This window comes from Seriola lalandi, unplaced genomic scaffold (assembly GCF_002814215.2).
Source record: "Seriola lalandi dorsalis isolate HSWRI2012SDOR001 ecotype SW California unplaced genomic scaffold, Sedor1 jcf7180002049679, whole genome shotgun sequence".
NCBI classification, from domain to species: Eukaryota; Metazoa; Chordata; class Actinopteri; order Carangiformes; family Carangidae; genus Seriola; species Seriola lalandi.
Window position 1 is genome coordinate 4508 of NW_019520232.1, and position 10414 is coordinate 14921.

At 42.1% G+C, this 10414-nt stretch overlaps 1 long non-coding RNA gene across 1 annotated transcript; it reads right to left on the reverse strand.

The window, feature by feature from the left end:
- Positions 1–237: 237 nt before the first annotated feature.
- LOC111648890 (uncharacterized) lies at positions 238–6579 on the reverse strand. The gene is made up of 3 exons (XR_002760221.2): positions 6207–6579; positions 5657–5750; positions 238–462 (listed from the first exon to the last, which is right to left on the reverse strand). It is a non-coding gene; the product is annotated as an uncharacterized LOC111648890 (long non-coding RNA).
- Between the last annotated feature and the right edge of the window lie 3835 nt (positions 6580–10414).

The window sequence follows — 10414 nt, forward strand, 5'->3', positions numbered from 1 at the left end:
TTTAATACCTACACACCATCCCTCCACCTCCTCATTCCGCCAGCGAGTAAAACCCAGGGAAGGTCACGGAGCGACAGAGAGTCAGAGATCCGCCGCCCTCAACGCATTTTCACGTCCCCGCGCTCATTCCTCACGGCCCGGTGAGGGTTCCTCTGAGTCTGGGATAAACTGCTGCAAACCCCGATCTCACCTTTACTCACTCGGGACATTGACTGTGTGTGTGTGTGTGTGTGTGTGTGTGCTGCGGTACTTTCTGTTGCGGAGGTCTTGTTGTGCCCCGGCTGGTTTGCCCATCTTACCCGTCCCATCCGTTCCCGGTCCCGGTCCCGGTCCTCGGCGCGTCGTGTCCGGCCAGCAGCGTCCCCAGGTGAGTCAGCGGGCTGACCGGGTCTGGGGACAGAGCAGGGGGGTAGAGCAGCGCGGGCTCTGCCTGGGAGAGTCCCGGCTGGTGCATCGATGCTTCTGACAGGACGAGATTAAATAAACAAAGACGCTGATTGTTACTGATGAAAAAGACGTTTTATATCAGAAAACTTTAATGATCATTAGGTTTAAACTGGATTTTAAGTGACATACAAAGAGAATAATAGAAGATATTTGCAGGATCACAGTTGATAATTGATAATTAATTGATCATTTGGGTGATTTTTTTTTTTTTTTAAGTTATTTGTTTGGTAATTTTTGTCCTTATCATGACAGGGACAGTGGGAGAGAGACGATGAGTCAGGGAAGAGAGAGAGAGAGGATGAGATGCAGCAAAGGGCCTCAGTCGGTTTTTTGGGTGATTTAGATTTTTAAAGCAGAAACGTGAAACAATCAGCTGGTTTCTGCTTCTAAACTGTGATGATTTGCTGTTTTTCTTTGTCTGATCTGATTAGAAACGGAAGATCTTCAGATTACAGATGAAATAAAAACATTTGCATTGTGTCACTTTGGCATTTTCACTGTTGTCTGACATTTTATGGATGAAACAATTAATTAATGGAGGAAATAATTAGCAGCAGTGGAGCTTGGAGAGAGTGCAGAGGTACTGATGTGTATGATCAGAAAAGCCATTTATCTGTCTGATTTTTCTTGAATGGGCTCTTTAGCAGTGAATTGAGGTGTTTTTTTAATTCTTTGTATTTTTGCATAATTTTGCGCCTCAGTTGAGTGTATGTTTGAAATGAAGAGAGATGATGAAGGTTCACAGATAATAAAAAAGTCCTGTCGGCTGTTCGTCTTCTGATTCTAATGAACATGAAGTTAGAAAAGTCAGAAGTGGTGTTGGCAGGTTTAACAGTGGATATGAATGTGAGTGAGCGAGAGTAATGCTGTGGGTTCACACTGGTTGCCTGGAGGTGACGTTCTGTGCAGTCGGTCAGAAGCAGCAGTGAGCAGACAGACAGGTAGACGGTCAGTGAGACAGTCAGATATACAGTCACACAGGCAGACTGGTAGGAACACAGTCTGAATACAGTCAGACTGACTCCGAGCCTCCCTTCAGTCCCAGGCCACCTCCGAACCAACAACAGTCAGTAACAAAGACACCTGCTGAGCCACGAGGAATCATGGCTCATGATGTGGTTTTAAAAACGCTGTGAGTGATCAGAGGCTGAGACCTGTTCAAATACACAGCAGTGGAAACACAGTCAGTCATTGTTGTTGAAGCAGAGAAATGATCCTGATCGTCAGTGAAGAGTCACTGAGTTCTGCTGAGTCTCTCTCTGTTGTTCAGCTCTTTGTTGAATTTAATCACTGTGAACTGTTGTTGAATTCTTCCAGAAGACAAACAGCTGCAATAGTTCAGTCAGACATGTGTTTTTTTTTAGTTTGAGAAACTCTTAATTTACCCAGAATTCATGGATAATTAGTGGTAATTTAAATAGTTAAGCAGCAGGCAGGTTAGTGTGATGGATGAATGTTTCTGCCACAGTCAGAGTCTGTGGATCGGCTCCAGGTCGGTACAGTCGGTTACAGATAATGAAGCAGTCAAACAGCCTCAGAGTCCATCAGTCATACAGGAAGTCAGGCTGTGAGACAGGCGAGCAGGTAGACAGTCAGTAAAACAGTCAGGCAGTCAGAGAAACTGCTAACAGTAGCAGAGTCAACATCTGGTTCCAATCTAAAGCTACTAACAAGAAGTGCTGTGTGTTCATCTCAGTATGGGCTGCAGCTGTCACTCAAAACCCGAACCACCTCCAGTACCGACCACAGGCCCTCTGCCCGTCTCACCACCCGTCTCACTGCACACATCTCCTCCTCTCTCTCCATCCAGTCTGTTTCTCTTCACCTCCTTCAGTTTGTTGCCTCAGTCTGTGTGAACATGTGGTCTCCATCCCTGTCGCTCGCTCGCTCTCTCTCTCTCTAATCTCTGAACCTCAGACCTCACGTGTTTCATCTCAGTGTGAATTCAAGCTGTCAATCAAACTCACACTATATGTAACTCATACTTCTTCACCTACCTGCCTCCTGCTCTTGCTACCTGTTGCTTTAATCTCAGGGTTTGTTTTCCCTCCAACATGAGACCGAGGGCCGTCTTCAGTCACAGGAGGTGAGGAAATCACAAAGTTAGAGCAGAATACAAACGGACCAGTCAAACTTAAGAAGTTCCTGTGACCCATCACCATAGTGTGAATGTGTCAACATGTTGAGATCAGAGTTATTATTCCATCTCAGTTTAATCTGAACACCTTTAAAGCACTGAAGAGGTAAAATTGTGCAGCATTAATGAGAAAACAAGACAATACTAACATGCTGATGTTAACAGGTAAAATGTTCACCATCTTAGTTTAGAGTATTAACATGAAGCATCAAAAATGAACAGTGAAGAAACCACAAGCTGCAGTTCCTCTAACGACCACTAGAGTCTGGCTCCAACAGTGAGTCAGTCCCCATAGACTCCCATGTTAAAATGTCCAACTTTACAGCAGAAATAAACATGTTTACAGCCTGGTACAGAAACTGTTTTGGTCTCTAGAGCTAATTTCCTCCTTCATGACACCTGTTTATATAACTCACCTGTTTACATTTTATTAAGGACTAAAGTTATGGAGAATTGAGGGCGTGGCCTCTTTGAGTGACAGGTGGGCGAGCGTATATTTGCCACAAAGCAGTATTCACCGAAGTCTCAGCTTCACAATCGCCCCTCCTCTTTGCCCATTTTTAATTAGCTGGGAATTAGGGGCGGAGTCAGGTACTGCCAAGCTGGCAACGGTGAGCAGCTCACTCTGAGCTTCAAAACCACTTAGTTACAGTCTATGGTTATTATGCTAACATTTGCTAATTAGCACTAAATACAAAATACAGCTGAGGCTCATTAGTTTTGCAGGTATTTGACATAAACCGAAGTGTCGGAGTGGCGCTAGAGGAAATGTTAAGACATCACCAAAGTGATTACAATTCATCCTCAGGGGAACATGAATGTATGAACCACAGTTCCATGCAAAACTCCATCATCTAGCTGATGTTGAGATATTTCACTGGACGAGTGAAAACTGACCTGCTGGTGGATCTAGACCAGAAGTCAGAGGATCACCAACATCAGCAGGATTCATTCCTCTGAGGAGATAAATGTCTGAACGACATCTCATGGAAATTGGTCCGATAGTTGTGGACTGACCATCAACATTAGACAAACATCTGAGCAGCAGAAACATTATTTCCTACCCTGCTGTCCTTTCACCCCCTTACAACCCCTCAGATTTATCTAGCTAAGCCCTGAGCCCTTTTCCCGACCACCTGGTTGGCAACCTGTGGTCCACAGATTTGGCAGCACCAAACACTTCTTGTTGACAGTGGTTTGGTGGAGCTTGACTGTGTAACAGAGTCACAGCAGTGTTGCGGTAGAACGACCTGCAGGAAGAAAAGCACATGTGCTCGGTCGGACCGACGGCATCTGATCCAACCACCAGGAAATGGTCGGTTTAAAAGGAGCGTGTTGTCAGCAGAACACAAACATACTGACTTAATACAACAACAACAACGGCAGTGGGGACTACTTCTCTGCCAAGAGACAAGAACTCCAAATATTCCAAGTAAACAGAGCCAAACATACCACGAAGAAACAAACAGAAAACACTTGCAGGGCCGTCAGTCAGTGCGAGACACAAACCTCATCATCATCAGTTATAGAGAAACGCCGCTGCTGTAACCCTCCCTCCGACAAACTGAGACGCAGAAACCTTCCATCAGCCGGGGTCAAATATCTGTCATCTGTCACCGCTTCTCAACCTCAGGGTCACGACCCCGGCAGGAGGTCGCGGGATGGTTATCAGGGGTCACGAGTCAGATGATTGATAGAATGTGTAAAAAAGTAAATAAGATATAACTGCACGTAGGCTGTTACATGTGAAGGGCTGAACAGAGGTTTATGTTTATTACATTTAAGCATCTTTTAGTTTATAGTTCTGAAGCATGGAAACATCTAATTCTTAGTTTTAGGGTTTTATATTAAACCACAGTCAGACTGTCTTTCCTATAGAAGAGTTAATGTGGACCGAGAATCATCTATATATTCTACCAGGACAATGACATCCATTTTCGAAACATCAATTTAGAGAAATCTTTATTTTGTGTGTAAAGTCGCTTTCTTTTGCTTTTTTAAAATTCTTTATTTTGGGGGCAGCAGATTATATTACAAAACACACATCAGGAGAAGTCACTTTACTTTCCTCTGCTGTTTTTCAAGATGTAAGAACTTTGTACTTTGGGAGGGTTAAAGTGTGCACACATAAACATGGAAAGTATGTAGAAAATATAATAAAACTAAATAAACTAAAATAAACAATGAGGTCAGAGTAAAATAACATTAGAGGATCAAGCATCCAAAACTTCCCTTAAGGGCCTTATTACATATTTGATCTACTTAAACATAGTTTAATAAATTCAGTTTTGACGGAGAGAAAATAATCTTTTCCATGACATTAATGTAATTTACTACATCTATCCTCTCCTGTATCGTTGGGGTTCAGGAAGTAACCAGCACCTTGTGAGCGCAGAAATCAAAACAACAAATATATATTTATCTGATCTTCTTGCCTGAAAATCAACAATTCCTAAAATAGTTGTAAAATTGCAGATAAGTGTCAAATATGCTTTTTAGTGCTTTGTGAAACAGTCCCAAAATATACGCCAGTGGTTTGCTCCCTGGAATCCACACTGTCTCCAGCACTCGGCCTCCCGTCCTGTAAAATGTGGTTTCTGTTTTGGTTTAATACAGAAACAAATAAAACATTTCCACCTGAACTCCCGCCACACCAGAGAGTTGGTGCATTTCCCCTGGAGTTTACACACGTCTTATCCTCATTTTATTTTGAGAGGTTGTCCTCTCTTTCCTTCATAAGGAACAAAGACGAGAGATAACACCTGTGTTTGAATCATTGTAGTTGGCATCGATAAATATTCTCCGTACTGAATCACTTTCTTTCTGTGAGACTGACTGGATACTGCGTCGTGTCCCAGGACTCAAACATGAATTTACCTTTAGTCACTCTGGCTGTTTTGCATTTGAATCAAACTTTTATTTTACTACTAATATTTTGTTTGTTTTCGGACGAATTAAAATGTAGAAATGTGGCATTCATTGATGTTTCACTGTTCAGCAGCTGAAACTATAGGTTGATGGCGTCACAACAGGAAACATCCACACACTGAAGTTTAATGATCTTTTGCTCACCTTTCCCGCCTTCGTGCATAAAGTCAGACTCATCCATGATGGGCGTGGCCTCTGCTGATTTCAGGAGGGGGCGTTTCTCAGATCCATGGTCGCTCTGCTTTCACAACAGTTTAAGATAACTTCAGTATTGATTCTGAAAGAGCTCTTTGTATCATGAGCAACAAACAAAAGGCACAATCTTCAGATATTATTATCATAGGGGAATAAAACAATGCCTCCAGTGTCCAGCACTGAGTCTGAGAGCTTTGTAATTCAGTTCAGGCAGCTGTTGACTTGACATCAACTTGGCTTTGTGTTGCAGCTTGATGGTCTGTTGAAATCAGACGTTCTCCTGCTGCTGAGTTTATTATCTGTGTAAACTCATCCACAAACAAAAGTTTCTGACTCTCAGACCCAGAAACAGACCGTGAGAAGGAGAACAGGATTTAAAAACACTCCAGACTATGAATCAAGCCTCAGTCATATTCACTTGCACAGTCTTGACAATAACAACACAATTAATATAAACAAATAATAATTGTTCTGTTCGTTGTTGTTCGATGATGCTGACCTGAAATCACGTTGTCGTCCTGTAGCTTCCTGGTTAAGATCCTCCTGTTGTTCTTCTCATTCTGTGCTGCAGCTTCAGGTTCTATCCATCCAGATGATCCATATTCTGCAACGCTGCAGTTACTTCTCAGACAGTCTCATCATCCTCACTTAGTTCAACTGTGAAAGTCAGCTTAGTTACAACATGTCAAATGTCCGTCAGTTAATCACCTTCACCAGAGCACAAAGCCTCCACTGCAGCTTACAGTCAATCTACAGTAACTGAGGCTTGTGTGGAAAAGATATTTATGTGTGTGTGTGTGTGTGTGTCTGCACGCATGTACATGTTTGTACTCCATCCCGGATCTGTTATCTGACCACTGGTCTTGCTGTGTGTGTGTGTGTGTGTGTGTGTGTGTGTGTGTGTGTGTGTGGATAAGGAGATAATCACCTGTTGCTGGACTGCAGGTTTCTCACACACACCTTTTTTCTTCAGCAAACACTGCAGATATGTGCAGGTGACCGTGTTTTATTTGAACATTTCTGAAACATTTTGTTTCCATCAACTTATCTGATTGGTCTAAAATGCAAAGCTTGTTGTTTATTCTTATTTTACAGGAAACTTTCCCGACTATAAACGTGCAAAAATACAAGCTGTAAGAAAATCATGACACCTTTAATGACACTTTATTTACACATTCAGAATACCTGCTACCCGCTGATTGACAGCTTTGTTTTTAATGCAAGATCCTGCAGAAACAAGCTAATTTAATCAGTATACTGTAGTTAATGTAAATAAGGCTAATGTTAATATGGTATCATATAATTCTCATGTTTATTTCTAAACATCCTGACACTGACAAGGAATGAAACCACACAGTCTTCACCAGTTTTCACCTGGACTGTCTCACTTTTATATTTATGTCCAACCAGTAATTTGACTAAACAAGTGGAAAATCCTAAATGTAGCACAACGATGGGACAGATATGAGAATAGTTTCTATCTTCTCATCTAACTCTCAGCAAGAAAGAAAATAAACATATTTCCCACAATGGGATTTTTAAACAGCTCCAGTAAAACAGCAGCTGAGGAAGAAGGGAAACTATAACCCAAACCTCTATTTCAGAGGCTCAAGGTTTGTTTCCTCAGAGAAAGAAAAAGTCATGTTTACCATCAACCACCTTTATCCTGCAGGCTGACGTGTCCTGCAGCGTCTGTGTGTCACAGTCAGTGACAGACGCTGCTAAAAACATTACAACCTGATGAAAACTAACAGCAGGACTCAACGCGACGCCTGTGTTTTCTATCAGTCAGCAGGGAGACGAAGTAACAGCCACAGTGACCTTTCCAAAAACACATACTTGATAGTGCTGCAGCTCCTGTTGTTTATTACCAGCTTTTACCAGTGTTGACACTGAGGCCTACTCAGGTATTCTGTGAAAGAGATTGGGTTTGTTTCAGCTGATATCAGACGCCAGAGGAACTATTTAATGTCACATCAGTCAAACTCAATGGAGCAGCGATTGACTGAAATATGTTTATGTCTCTAGCTCTGCCCACACAAACCTCCAAATGTATTATTCTTATTGCATATTAAATTTAGATTCCTGGGAAAGACGGAAACCTGAGGAAACTTTCCACATAAACTTTCCACATAAACTTAACTGCAAATACAGTTTGTAGAAGAGGTTTTGATTTGTTTACTTGTTACTTTATCTGACACTGACTGTGTCTTAGATATAACAAATACTTCAGACTACAGAGTCTAAATTCATCTGTTGCACAAAGCAGTTTAATTCTTGACTATCAAAAAAGAAAAGATTCTTTCCCTTCTCTTTGCTCTCTCCATAACAATGTTAGAAAACCATAAATTATGAGTCATGTTTTCCTGTTTTTTTGTTGTTGGGTGCTACTGGTCAGAGCAGGTGTCATTGGTAGTTACCATGGTAACGTTGGTCTTAAGACTTGAGTTAACCTGGAGGTAAGGTGTCTAACTTTTTTGGCTTAAAATGAGAAACAGTCGAACAGCACAGACCAGCTCCACATCACTCACAGCTGCTTAGGAGACGTGATCAAACATGACTCCACAATTTTATTTAGGTAAACGGGACAAATACAGAGGGATGGGATGATGTCCTCAGAAGCTGAAAATGTAAGTAATTGATTAGTTGATCGACTATTTTGATAATCCTTAATAATTTGGGTAATTTTTCCAGTCAAAAATGCCAAAAATTCTCTAAATTTAAATTTCTTAAACGCGGCGTTTGCTGCTTTTCTTTGCCAAATGTAATAATGAAATGAATAAAACTGAATTTGAAAATGTCACTTTGGATTCTGGGAAACTAACTACAAAACTATAATTTGATAAAATAATCGGAGGGTTAATTGATAATCAGAATATTCAATAATCAGCCCTGATCTGCTCCCACTGGATTGAGATGATAAATCAGATGAGTTGTTGCATCTCAGCCGCTGCAGCTGAAACCGTCTGTAACAGTTGGATCTGTTGTGCAGGAGCCGCAGGGAGATGTCGGGGTCAGCTGAGAGTTACTCCTCTGCGCTGACGGAGGTTTGAGTGAACATCCGGAGCCGGCGCAGAGGAAATCTGGACAATGCATTAACATGTCCCGCTCCCTAGGGGGCAGCACTAACAGGAACTCCAGGCCTGATATGTGCTGCTGTTTAAGCCGCTGCCTCTTTGATTGAATACACACTGAACTGTGATCACTGCAGAGAGGCCAAGAACCAACATCTGTCTTTTCCCTTCCCTCCCATCCTTCTTTCTGTAATGAAGTGAATATTGATCCTCTGTGCACTATATCGTTCAGATTAACGAAATTTATCAGGAGGAAGACCACTTTAAAAAAACTGCAGGCCAAAGTCTAAACGAGTCTCAGGGTGACGGGGAGGGACAGATGTCTTTAGAAATGTCCTGGAACTAGAACCAGAACTTCATGATGTCTTCCAGACGAACGCAGCAGCAGAAAGTAACTAAGTACTTTTACTGAAGCACGTGCTTAAGTAGAGATTAGAGGTACTTCTACTACTTCTACTTCTGCTTCATTACAGAGGGAGATATTTTACTTTTTACTACATTAATCTGACATCTGGAGTAACTAGTTACTATTTACTGTTTAAGGTTTTAAAATACGACGCATGAAGACGGATTAAACTACCCAACATTATGAAGTAGTTAAAATAAACTCTACAGCTCCATTCTGCCCAGCGAGTACTTTTACTCATGATACATTAAGTACATTCAAATTATAATACTTTTTACTATTTTTACAAAATGGTTTTACTTCTTCCACCACAGTCAGACAGTCCCGCTGGTGTGACTGGGCATTAGGAGCTGAGGGCCGTGCGGAGCTGGAAAGTGACTATATAGCCTATTTTTTAGTTTGACCTTTGACCTCCTGAATCTCTGCTGCAGCACAAATCAGACGGGAGGAAATCCAGTGGGTTATTTTTTACTGCCTGGACTTGAAAAGACCTTTTAAGAAACAGCCACAGTTCGTTTGTCGCGGTAATCTCACACTCATGCCAACGTCAACAGCTGCCGCCGCTCTTTGACTCCTTTTTAACAAGCAGCTCTGTAAACTGTGTGGTCCGTTTACACTCCAGTATGTGGCATCAAACGGCTCCTGACAGGAATTCAGCTGCTGCGATTTACATTTAATGAACATTTTCTCTCAGATTGGACACAAGTCATAAGGTCACTCACTTTATTACTCTATAATTTCAGGTAGTAGTTACACAACAGAATGCGTTGTTCTCTTCACCAACTCTATTCTGAAAGATGGCGAGGGGGCAGACGCAGTTTTAATTTGTTGTGAGTGTTAACTGAAGGAAATAGGAGCTCCACTTCTATATTTAAGACACACGCTGTTAACAGACGAGACGCAGCCGTCACCACGTCCACTCAGTGAGACGCTTAACGAGAAAATATTAGATCTGAGCTGAATGATTCTCTTTGTGGGTAATTATAGAACATATGTGGGTCTGTGGCCCCGCTGAGGGGGAGCAGTGATGTGCGTGTGTGTGTGTGTGTGTGTGTGTGTGTGTGGTGCACGTGCAGAGCAGCAGCAGGATTGTAGTAGATTGTTGTTAGGTGAGTGCACGGTGAGGAGACAGGAAGGGGGTTTTAGGGCTGGATGTGGGGGTGTTGGCAGCTGCCGTTAAGTTACAGAAGTTACACTGAGGGGTCTTTGTCCCACACACACACACAC